Below are 13,810 nucleotides of genomic sequence, written 5' to 3' on the forward strand. Positions count from 1 at the left end.
TAATTTGTAATTCAGTTATTTCTTCTAAAGCCTATTCCCCTAATTTCTTTTTCTCAACAACCATACCTTCTTGTAATTTGATAAATCATAGTAGATAATAATTGTGTTATTATTAAAATTAGTATTCGTATTCGTATTCGCGCGATGTGTGGATAATATTATTTAAGTAAAAAATGTCTAAATCATATAATTTGACTTATTTAAACAAATAAGATTATAGATATTTAGTAAAATCTCAATTGTCATTTCATTATTATATTAACCATTTATATCGTTCAAAACATGTTAAGCACCATTATTATATTAATATTTCACTTAATAATTTTGATGTCTTCACCCACTACTGTGACACACATATACATCTATACACATAAATTGATAAATATTGTATAAATTTGCACCCATATTCAAGACTGTAAAGTTTATCATATATTCCAGCATAGTAATTTTTCAGTTGCACATATAAAAGCATTTTAATATATGTGAAGATATGACCAATAATTCTATAATAAAAATCATGTTAGTATCTATGATCTGTGTTAAAAATTAACAAAGAAATAATGAATTAAGAAAGCATTATATTAACTTCAATAAAGTTGAATAAAAATAACATACAATTCTAAAAAAAACATTAATTATCGTAAAAATCATCAAATGTTACATTTGTAATCCAAAAAAACATAGAAACTCATTTGATCTAAAAAAAAATAAGTAGAAAATATCTAAATTTTTATCTTACTATAATCACAACCATTATAAAGGACTTTTTTTTAGTTAAACCAACCATTATATAAATCATAAAAGCTATTTTGATTTAAAAATATTTAAAATAAATTAATTCAAATAAATAAATAAATAACTCTAGTATCATTTTTATGGATTGCTATACATGAGTGTTAAGTAGATAACATTTGTTTAATAGAAGTATTCAACTCAAATACTTATTCTATATGAGTCTTAAGAATAATCGATATGCAAAAAGATACACCATATGAATATTATGAATTAAATTTCTCATAAGCTCCTATAAAATAACTAATTACATGGTTTATAATCTGTTTTGGCAAAGCAATATAGGCAATATTGGCTATATATTACTTACAATCCTAGAGTTAACATTGTACAAAAATCTGCAAAACACAAAAGAATAAAGTTAATTAATAGAACATTTTTAGATTTTTACTAAAAAAAGTAAAATACCAAGAAATTATGTCAGATAGTTTTAATCTCAATTACAAATGTAAATCAGATAAACATAGAAACTCATTCGATCTAAAGAATTTAAGTACAAAATATGATAGAAACAAATCAAATTGAATTAAAAGAACTAAATAAATCATAATAAGATATTGTAGATCTAAAAATATCATCATGATGTGTAGTAGATTTTCACTTTGATAATGAAAATAATAATTCAACAAATAACATTACACATTTGAAGAAGAATAGACCCATTAATTTTTTTGATTGAAATTTATTTATGTATATATAGAGAATAGAGATAATGGGTAGAACAATTTTAAGTAACAACTTTAAATTCAAATTCAAAAATAACTATTGTTAATTAAAATAAAATTACGTGGGTATCAAAATGAAATAGACCACATGAATTTGTTTAAAATGATAATGCAAATTCTAATCACTTCTAATAGCAAAGTTTTTTCCTGCGCATGATCAACGTGTTTCTTAAAGAAATTAAGTGTGTGACAATATTTTGCAGAGACACCACATCCCTATTTGAATGTTTCAAACGGTTTGTTGGTTAATGTACATGAGAGATCATGCAAAGAAAAATGAGAGAACAGAATCATGTTTAAATAATTACATATTTATTACTAAATTCTTAAATATCGTTTTTTTTTTCAATTTTCTTTTTCAAATATTCTTTTTATTCCTAATTTTATGGAGCATTATCTTAAAAATGTAGTGTGACATATTCTTAAATTCAGTTTTACTTACGATTTTTAATATTTACTTATTTTTACAGATCTCCTTCAACATGAGTATATATATATATATATAGTGTATAGTTAATTAAAATTTAATCGCCCAATTTTCATATTTAATTGTGTTCACATAATTTGAAATTCCAATTATGTTATTAATTAACATATCATTTAGTTTAAATATTTACTTTGAAAAAATTGATAACTTCTCACCAAAAAAGAGTCCTAAACAATTAAATGTATTCATTCCCCGCAAATAGTCCTATACTACTCAAACTTTCCGCAAAACAAATTCCTAAGTGCTTAAATAATTTGGATTTTTTTTTCTATAAAAAATAGTGTGGAAAGTTAGTTTAAATATTTAATTAAAAATTTGATAGTTTTTCACAAAAATAGAGTCCTCAAAAAATATGTTAGTTAAAATTTATTTCTAAGTTTTAAAAATTAGTGTCAACAATCTGCAATTTTCTTTGCTATAAAGGAGGAGTAAATTAAAATATAATCATTTTGATTAATAATTGTATGAATTTGAATTTCGAAGAAAACCTTAAAAAGTTAATAAATTATATCTTAATTTAATAGTTTTTTTAATTAGTGGGCAGTTCTCCTATTTACTTTTTTAATTATTTTAAATGCCCTATACAGAACGTGTTTTTGATTTTCTTTTTTCATTTCTATTTTTTTTTAAGTTATAAAGTAATAGAATTCTTTTAATAAAAGTTAATTTAAGTAACTTTTAAAACTATTAATTTTTTATTTTTTTAAAAAAATAATAATATTTTATTGTTTAATCCTATTACATGTAATTATCAATATCAATTTATTTATTTTTAAAAAAAAGTAGGACCTATCACCATTAAGGTAAAACGTTGGAATAGCAAACAACATAAATAACTAAATTAACTTCATGTTTTTCTAACATTTTCCTCATCCTAGACAATCATGTCGAAAATCAACAAAACCAAAGTGAAATTGTCCAAATAAATTCATAGTGAGTAAAAGATAATCAGTTTACTTAAAAAGAAATTCGTTAAACTGCTTCATGAAATTTATCCTAAAACACTTCTTATAATTTTTTCATCACTGTTCACCTCCGTATTCATAATTCAAAAAATAACTACAATTACATGCAATTATATATATAAAAAAAAAAATGAAGAAATCAAACTACATCACTATTTTCACTAACAAAATTTACCTTTGTATCAAACTGATATGAATGACACTGCTCAGTTACATCACCAATAAGTCACTTAAACTCAAGTCAACAACCTTATCATAAAAGATAATAGTTTTGTAAATAATAGATTTTTATGAAAAGTGGGTTGATAGAATTGTGGGCAGTATTTTTTTTTTTTTTTGGAAGATGTCGTGGTTATTTTTATAGGGATAAAGTTAGTTACTTGTGTTTTGAAATTCAAATTTTAAATTAGAAATAGGAGATTTTTTTTAAGAATAGGAAAGAGTTATATTAATTGTGGTAACTTTCTATTTTTTTTAAAAAAATCGTTTAAAATATCTATTGATTTTTTCAAATTTTAAAATTTAAATTTAATCCATTTTTTAAAATAAAAAATAAAAATAAAAAGAATAGAAAAGAGTTATATTAAGTGTGGTAACTTTCTAAAAAAATTTTAAAAATCGTTTAAAATAGCTATTGATTTTTTCAAATTTTACAATTTAAATTTAATAACTAATGCATATTAAAATTATTTTAAAATTTTAATTGTTAAGACTAAAAAATGGAGAATTTTTGTGGTGCATGTGTCACTTTTTCTTCTCCTATTATATATAGATAGATTATTGCGTAAATTCCTTTTATGACTATTATACAATTTATCATAATTTTTAGTACTTATTATTTTAATATAACATGTAATCTTTATTTATTATTTTCTTCAAATTGTTATTTTTGTTTAATCATAAAAAATAATACTTACACCAATTTCTGTTTTTATTAACTTAAATATATTTCAATACAACGTATAATGTTTACTTACTATTTTTGTGCCCGTGTTATTTTCTTTAGTCATATATCAATAATACATACAACAATTTAATTTTTTATTAACATAAATACCTTTAGTAATAATTCTTCTAATGTTGTTTCTACATAATTGAGATAAAAATTGAGGTTACGTACACATAAAAATATTAATTGAACAAACAAAATAATTACATGCACTATTAGAGAGTACCTTCTAGTTATATAATTATCTTACAATTATGATAAAGTCAGAAAAATGTTCAAAAACTATAAATATTAAATTCAAAATTTGAACTTTTAATTAGTCAGTCTCAATTATTTAAAAAATTACAAATATTTTTATAATTTTAAAATAACTAACTTATCATTTTAAAAATTATTTTATAATTCCTAATTAACTATTTAAAAATTTATATAAATTCTATATTTTAAAAAAATGTCTGAATTCCACGTTATAAAAATAATTATCTTAATTTTGAATTCGCTTTGATCTAATATTATGAAACACGTTACTATTTGTCTCAATCTCATATACAATGGTGCATATTCTCTTATTAATTAAATGGTAATTTCTAGTTAACTAAATGACCTATTATTTATTTTAGTATTGACAAAATAATTTCAAATTCTTTGATATCTTGTAATATAAGAAGTCTTTGTTGTACATTTTATTTTTAGAATAGTTGTATGCTCTATAGGTTTGAAGGTTCTGAATTTCAAAGGCAAACCATTTATTTTAAGTATAGTAACAATTTTAAAAATTCTATTTTAAATAAAATTTTACTGAACAAATGAACAAAATTTTGTTCATACTTTAATATTTTATCACTCACAAGTATATTACTAAAAGCTATAAGTTAGTGGAATAATATGCATAAATCATGATATTCTACATTTATCAATACATTATATTAATAATTCCATAGCACTTAAGATATTCAATTGCATATATTTAGCATTTTAAAAATGTGAATATATTACCAATAATCCAACAATCAAAAACATGTTAGTGTAAATGATTGAGTAAAAATTAACAGAAAATGAAAAAAAAAAATAAGTATTAGTATAACTTCACTAAAATTAAATTTAAAAAATAACTTACAATCTAAAAAAAATATTTATCGCCGTAAAAATATCAAAGATTACAAATGTAAATAAATAAAAATATAAACTCATTTGATTTAAAGAATTTAAGTTACATAATATCACAAAAAACAAATCAAATTGAATGAAATAAACTAAAAAGTCACAATAAGACATTATACTTATCAATATCATTATTTAGAGAGGATTTTCAGTTTGATAAATATTGTTCTTCTTTTTCTTGGACTTTCACTTTTTTATTTGCAAATATATTCAAAAAAATTTCGGCTAGCCATCAAATAATCTATCTATTCACCCCATAAAAAATGAAGATAAGAAGAATGAAACTAATTTAACAAACAACATTACACATTTGAAGAAGAATAGATTCATGGTTCAATCATTTGATTCAAAGAATTTATGTAGAAAATATGACAAAAACAAATCAAATTGAATGAAATAAACTGGAAAAAAATAACAATAAGACATTATAGATCTAATAATATCATCATTTGCAGATGATTTTCACTTTGATAAATATTGTTCTTCTTTTCTTGAACTTCTACTATTTTATTCGCAAATATATTCAAATTTTATTCAGCTAGCCATCAAATAATTTACTATACACCAAATAAAAAGATGAAGATAAAAAGAATAGAAATAATTTAACAGACATCATTACACATTTGAAGAAGAATACATCCATAATAATTCGATAATAAACACATGTTAGTATATATGGCGGAATAAAAATTAACAAAAAATAATAAAATTAAAAAATTATTCGATTCAAATAATTCAATAATATAAAAACATGTAAATATAAACGATTGAATAGAAAAAATTAACAGAAAATGATAACATAAAAAATATTAGAATAACTTCACTTAAATGAAATAAAAATAACACAATCGTAAAAAAAAATAATCACAGTAAAAATCATCAAAGATTACAAATATAAATAAAAAAAGAACATAGAAACTCATTCGACCTAAAGAATTTAAGTACAATATATGACAAACAAATCAAATTAAATGAAATGAACCAAAAAAAATTCACAAAAAGACATTATAGATCTAACAATATCATCATTTGCAGAAGATTTCCATTTTGATAAATATTGTTCTTCTTCTTCTTGGACTTTCACTTTTGTTATTTGCAAGTATATTCGAACTTTTTTTTTCCAGCTAGCCGACAAATAATCTACATATTCGCTCCATAAAAAGATGAAGATAAAAAGAATGGAAACAATTCAACAAATAATACTACACATTTGAAGAAGAATAAGATCAATTAATTTTTTAATGAACTTTATTTATGTATATATAGAGAATAGAGATAATGGATAGAGTAGTTTTAGATAACCATTTAAAATTCAAATTCAAAAAGTAACTACTTTGCCATTTTTTTAAAAATAGTTACGTGAGTTGGTTTTGAAAAAAACTACATTTAAAATAATTTTTTATTTTTTAAAAACTAAAGCATATCTTCATTTAACAGATCTTTTTAATGTGCGGGTAGTTTTGCTATTTATTTATTTAAAATGATTGATGCACGTTTTTTATTTTATTTTTCTTTGTTACATTTTCTATTACTATAACCTATTTTAACATTTTTTACTTTTTTGTCCGTTGGTTTATTTTTATTTTTTTGTATTTTAAATAGTTTGTTTAAAATTTATTTATTTATTTTTATTTTATTTTTGTGGTGTTGACATGTGTCATTCTAATTCTAATTATTGACATGTGTCTATATTTATTTATTTAATTATTGATTATTAATTATTTAAAATACTGAAAATTTGTGGTGTTGACATGTGTCAGTTTTTCTTCTCCTTTTATATATAGATAGATATGGAAAAATTATGCAGGATAGCAATATTTAGTCTTTATTAGGTACTGTAGATACCGTTTAAAAAAATTGTAATCCGCGCCTACAATTTTCCCAATTTTTGTTATTCTCATGATTTGTATGATTTCGCTTGATTTGTATAAATTCAGAATTTGTATAATTCGATTCCTAATTGTATAAATCCAAAATTTTGTATATGCTTACCCTAGTTATTTGTATACGATTTATGAAAAATTTCATAATAACTTACCTTGTTTGTTTATTGGCAAGTGAAATACACAAACACAACTCTGAAAATTTTCTAAATATATAAATACGGAATTTGTATATACTTACTAGGGGTGTACGAAACCGAAACAAACCGCAAATCGAGTCAAATCGGAAAAAAAACCCGACTAGTGGTTTGGTTTGACTTGGTTTGGTATTGGAAAAAAAACCCGACTATATTTGGGTTGGTTTGGTTTTAACTAAGAAAAACCAACCCGAGACCAAACCAACTTGACATTATATATGTAATTTTAAAATTTATTTTATACATAAAAATATTTACTTTGATATAATTTTAAAATATTTCTTATACTATTTCATAGTTTTTATCTTTTAATATATTATTTCAAGTTTAAAACTTAGAATTCGGAATGGTCCAATAGCGATTATAGTTCATAGATGTTGATAATTATAATAAAACTTAAATCAAAATCAAATTAATACTAATGCAAATAGAAAATCAATTCAACACTAAGAATGACAATAATATTGAATATTTGTTCTTTAGTTTTACATTGGTTTAGACAATTAAAATACATAATCTAATTTTAATTTTTCTTAAATATTTAGTAATGTAACTAATACTTATTAAACTAATTTTAGCATGATTTAGTACTTTTAAATTATGATCATTTTCATTATGACTTTGCAATATTTATTTTATATGATGATTTCATTATTATTGTTTATTGAATATTTTAGTGTCATCAGTACTCAACTCATATTTTGTGTTATTTTCTTAAGAAACACCTTAGATAATTGTATTTTGGTTGGACTAAAGAAATATTTGGAGCACAAGTTAATTATATGTTGGTATGCAAACTTTACCGAAAAAATCCAAAAATCTGAAAAAATCCGAGGTTTATTAGTTTGGTTTGATTTATAAATTTAAAAATTTGACACAATGGTTTGGTTTGGTATTTGAACAACCCGAACCAACCCGAGGTTTAAAAACTCGAAAAAATCCGAATTTTATTAGTTTGGCTTGGTTTATAAATTAAAAAATTTTACACAAATAATTTGGTTTGATATTTGAAAAATCCGAACCAACCCGGTCATGTACACCCCTAATACTTACCCTATTTGTATATGTATATTCGCAAGCAAAATATATAAACGGGTAGAAATAAACAAACCAACTTGTGTGTTTTTAAAAAAAATTAAGTTAAAGTAAATTAAAGCCAAATTTATTTTCTACTTGTATAGTACACACTACACGAGTAATTATCATGCGAAAACTAGCCGTTACGATGTGGGAGGGCTTTCTCTTTTTTGATTTGAGCTTAAAGTTCATTCATATCTTTCAACTTGTGCCGTTGTTTTGTATGCAAGATGGAATAAGTAAAAAATAAGGGATGTGAGATAGTAATTTTAGCATTTTAGTTATTAGAGCTTTAGTGCAAATAATTAATGGGATAACATTTCAAAATTAGCTAATTAATACCTCAAATCAAATCTGAGATAAAGTTAAATTTCAAATTTTATTATACAGTTATTGTGTTTATTCCAGTACCCAATTTCAAATTTTATTATAAAGTTATTCTGTTCATCCCAGCACCCAATGACCTTACCGAATTCTGGTTGAAGATTATAAATATTTTATAATGGGGCTGTTCAAAAAATATCTTAGCAGTTGGATTTCTAATTAATTTCAATATTCTTTTATAGTCCAAGATCCATTAATAAGAAAATGGCAGAGATAATAGTTATTGGAGATAATTTTAATACGCGGTGCACCGACGTCAAGACTAATGAATTTTTGACAATATATTTATTTTTATTTTGTTTTTTATTCGATGTTTGAAACTTATATTGAAATCTGATTAAATATTGAATTTGCGCTAGGCCTGCGAAGTTCTATACTGGGAGTAAAACATTTTCTAACAAAGGAGACTCCATATCAAGAGAAATTGAACTTAAAATCTTTATTTAAAAATAAATAAATATTTACTACTCCACCATGACCCGATAATATGCTCAGGGATTATTTTCCTTTTTTTGTGTTTTCTTTTCCGGATACATTTCCTTTTTCTGTTTGCGTTTTCCCATGCAAAGGAGAAAACAATTACTGCAATAACGGTACACATGGTTGTGGATTTGGATGTTTCATGTGCATGTGCTTCACTAATGTCACCACTCACGAAGAGATAGACGCGAATCCACGTAGACAATTCTAGCAGTAATAAATATATTTTTAATAAAAAAATTATTTTTTATTGATATTGGTAGCGGTGGAACCAAGCAATAAATATGTTTTTAATAAAGAGTGTTTAAGCTTTTATCAACATTAATTAGTTGTCATTGTCTCATTGGATAATGTTGATATAAACTTTGCCGATATTTATAAAGAGTACTAATTATCACTAAAAGAATATATTTAATGATAATTAAACTATTACTGTTATTTAATTACTGCTAAAAATTATTTTTGATATAATAATAGAAGATTGCACCTCACTACATCAAAAAATGATCTTTAGCGGCAATTAATTAACGACAATAGCTCAATTACCGCTAAATATGTATTTTTAGCGATAATTAGCATTCTTTGTATATTCCTCTAAAGTTTTTAGTGACATTGGATCTAATGACGCTTAACTAGTGTCGTTAGAGACTTTAGCACGATCTTTAATAATATGTCTATTTACTACCACTAAAAAATATTTTTTTGTTATAGTGCCTGTTAACTTATTCAAATATCTATACACGTATATCTAAAGAAAAAAGTATTATGTAATATAATTTGTTAGACGTCATGAAATAGAAGAGCCCATTTGAATTTTGATGTATTGGTCCTTTTTGCGTAGAGATTCATTGATAAATGGAATAAGATAAATTATTTTATCCCAATTGGTTATAAGAATTAGCTAATCAGAATAAATTTTAATAATATAATTAAAGGTGAAATACCTAATTCCCTATAACGTTTCACCTCATTTTGCCCTGCAAAAATTAGGAACATATATATGTCATGTTCGACTTCAACTCACCTGAGTAGTTGACAGTCTAGTCTAGCTTATATATGTAACAGATTAAAAAAAAGCAAGATTGATCCAGCTTCTAATCATTAAAAATTAAATTCAAGTACGTAATTAGACTTTAATTGCACTAAACGTTGATTAGTCTACGGTTATACCAGGAGATGATTCCTCATAGATCTAAAAAAGAATAAGCGAATGTTTGGCATTGCTGTTAAAATCTGCTTATTTTTAGAAGCATTTTTTAAAAATATCTTTTCAGGAAAGTGTTTTTGAAAAAATAAATTTGTGTTTTACTAATTTATTTGAAAACACCATATTTTGTTTTAAAAATATTATTTTTTCTTTTCAAAATAAGTATTTTTAACTTTCCAACAATAATGTCAAACAAACTCTTATTTAGTCCGAACTAATGTTAGTTGTCTGGTTTCAATGGGTGGGAATAGTATCTGTGTACCTTATCCTTCCATGCTGCATGCTGCATGCTTTATTTGGTATTTTGTTTCAGTGGGTTTCTTTTTTAAAAAAAAAAAATGTTTGAAAGGACTAATTTTAAATTAACAACGTGGTCAATCCAAATTCCATTGGTCTTTTGACTATGTAGCAATTTTAATTTTTAATTAGTGCCTGTATTAATCATCTAAGTCGTTTGTAATTGCTTGTGGCAAGTGGCAACGAGGCCAAAATGGACTGATAGATAATTACGCAAGTATATTTTGAAAAATATCTTAACTATATGTAGTATTATTTAGTTAGTTAAAAATGATGTAACAATTACATGGATTTATAAACGAAACACTGTAGTTCTTTTACAAAGAAAATATCAATAATGGATCGAATTGCCAATTAACAAGTTGAGTAAGTTACGCAATATTTGTGCCTGTGAAATATACCAGATACTTTGTATAATTGATTAAAATACGTGTAAATTGAGTCAGACATCACATTTTAAAAAGAAATTGACAACTAGTGTTGACAATTAGTAAGTTAATTTCCTAGGCATTATCAAGTTACAATATTGTAACTAGTGTCAGCTTATAATAGGCTAACACCAGAGAGAAAATGACAGGATTGAGCATTTTCAAACAAGTTTGTGAAGGTTGGTGAGTGGCTTTCACCAAACCTTTCCAACTTATTATTGACCCATTTGGCCATAGATTTTCCAAGTAAAATTTGAGAATTTTTTTGGCAAATAGTGTTTGTCCTTGCAAGTTATTATTATTTGGCAAATATTTTTGGCAAATAACCCAAATTCTCAAATACTAGAAAAAATTAGTTTTTGGGCCAAATCTCATTATTTGAGATCTTAAAAAAATTCAATTTCTACACCAAAACTTTTGTCTTTTACAAAAACATCTTCTATAGTAGTTGTTTGTGTTGTATTACATAATTTTTTACGTCAACACCAAAGTAGTGATGAAATATTCAGTGATGATATGATTGTTGATAAAAATGATGAACAATCGACTCAGTATAACAAAGTCATGTGCTTTGTCTACTTCACGTTATATGGAATGGTGCTTGTTGCGTTCACTCCAGACTACCACATTGCTCTAATGTCATGGACACGACTTGTTATTTGTTGTAACGAAAATCCAATTGACTTGTAATACAAACTTATAGTTAGTTTTGATAGTTTTTAAAACTTCTGGGTAGAAATCATATTTTTCTAAAAAAATTGAAATATGTTTCCCAAATATCATGGCCAAAGTCCAAACACATGGTAAAATTTCGCCTAAATTTTCACCCAAATAATATTTGCCAAAAATATTTGAAAATCTATGGCCAAACGCTAGCTAAATGTTACTTCAAATACTTTATCAAACTAAAATGTTCACTCCCTGCTAGTTTGACTCGGTATGGAGTTTAAGAAAGAAAGAAAGATTTTTAAAATTTGTGGTCTAAAATGAAAGATAGAAATTTGTGTGACTATAAATCATTTATTAAGAGTAAAATGAACATTTCAAAGTTAAATTGTTACTTAATATAGAAATGTGGCATTTTATTCGAGACTAACTGAAAAGGAAAATAAGTCATATGAATTGAGACATATGGAGTAATTTCTAGAGGAACTTTCGCATATAGTCACTCAAAAATAGCCTAATTACACTTCATAGCTATAGTTTGCTAATTACGATTCGTAGCTACATGTTATAGGGAGGAGAGTGGCGAGTGATATTGGGAGAGGGAGGAGAGCGAGTAAGGGCAGAGAGTGGGAGAGAGATAAATTGTATATGTATATCGGTTAAATAATTATATATTATACATATGTATTTGTATATTCTAGCAAGCGAGATTGGGAGAGAGAGGACAGAGGCGAGCGAGATTAGGAGGGAGGAGAGAGGCGAACAAGATTGGGAGAGGGAGGAGAGAGAGCGATAATTTGTATAATTCACATCTCGTTTGTATAATTAGCAATTACATTTGTATAATTCGCGTGTTTTTGTATAATTGAGTAATAAAAAGTCTGGAATTATACAAATATGATAAAACTCGAAATAACAAATTGATACAAACATAAACAAATGAACTTTAAACTATTATATAAAATATATTATACAAATTACATTATATAAATTATATTATACAAAATCCGAAAACTACACGTTTATACAAACTTTAAAAAGTTATACACAAAAAAATTGAATGTATATGATGACAAAACTGAAAAACCAAAGGAAATAATCGTCATATACAAATACAAACCTTCGTATACAAATACAAATCAAATGAAGAATTGTTAGTTGTGAATTATACACATGTGACGAATTATACAAGCATAGCTAATTATACAAACTCGAAGTTAGCCCACATAATTAATGGTTAATGTTAGTCGCGAGGGGTAATTATAGCAAACTATAGCTATTAGGGAAAATTGTATGAAATAGCAAACTATTAATTCAAATTAAATGTTATAGCTATAGTTTATTTTAATTGTAATTTGCAACAAACATCCCCTTTTTTTGCCATCTTATTAGGTGTAAATTAGCCATTTTTGGTATACAATTAGCTATTTTATACATTTCGATATAAAATACGTTTGTGTTTGTATAAAGCGAGAGAAAAGTGTATATACAAATACAAATACATATATTTTCGTCCTATACACTTCACTTATAATCATACAAATACAGATCTTATTATACAAATTATAATGTATAAATGAATTTATACAAAACTGAATAATTTGTATAAAATTGGATGTTTGTAGCAAATTATACAAATCAAAAGCTCCATAGCAAACATAAAATTTGCTATGGAGCGCAATTATGCAAACTATAGCTATAACATACAACTATGATTTTTATGTTTGTTATATGTAAAAGTTATTCTAGCTATTATGAGTAATTACATAGTATAAATTTACTTAACCGCATAATTTTCTCTAATTTATTAACTTATCTATACATTGTAAAAAAAATTATAGCATGTGAAAGCACCAATACACCAAATTATTATGATCCATACATGTGAAAAAAATACAATAAAAATACTTATTTGACTCTCAAAAAATTAAATTATTCCAGATAAATTGAGACGAAAAGGATAGAAACATCTAACTGACCCTATTAGCCCGAAGCAAATAACCCAAGCCCGGCCCATGGCCCGCATAAGGGGGTTGGTAAACACCATATCAGCACTAATTAATTCTGTTTTTTCCACTAATAAAACAGGATAAATATAATTATGTGGATATG

General features: G+C 24.6%; 1 protein-coding gene across 3 annotated transcripts in view; it reads right to left on the bottom strand.

The window, feature by feature from the left end:
* LOC125815508 (shaggy-related protein kinase NtK-1) overlaps window positions 1–13,810 on the bottom strand; it is a 177,200-nt gene that overhangs the window by 83,481 nt on the left and 79,909 nt on the right. The gene's annotated exons all lie outside the window — the stretch shown is intronic.

This window comes from Solanum verrucosum, unplaced genomic scaffold (genome assembly GCF_900185275.1).
Source record: "Solanum verrucosum unplaced genomic scaffold, falcon-dt-bn FXZP01000261.1, whole genome shotgun sequence".
Taxonomy (NCBI): Eukaryota; Viridiplantae; Streptophyta; class Magnoliopsida; order Solanales; family Solanaceae; genus Solanum; species Solanum verrucosum.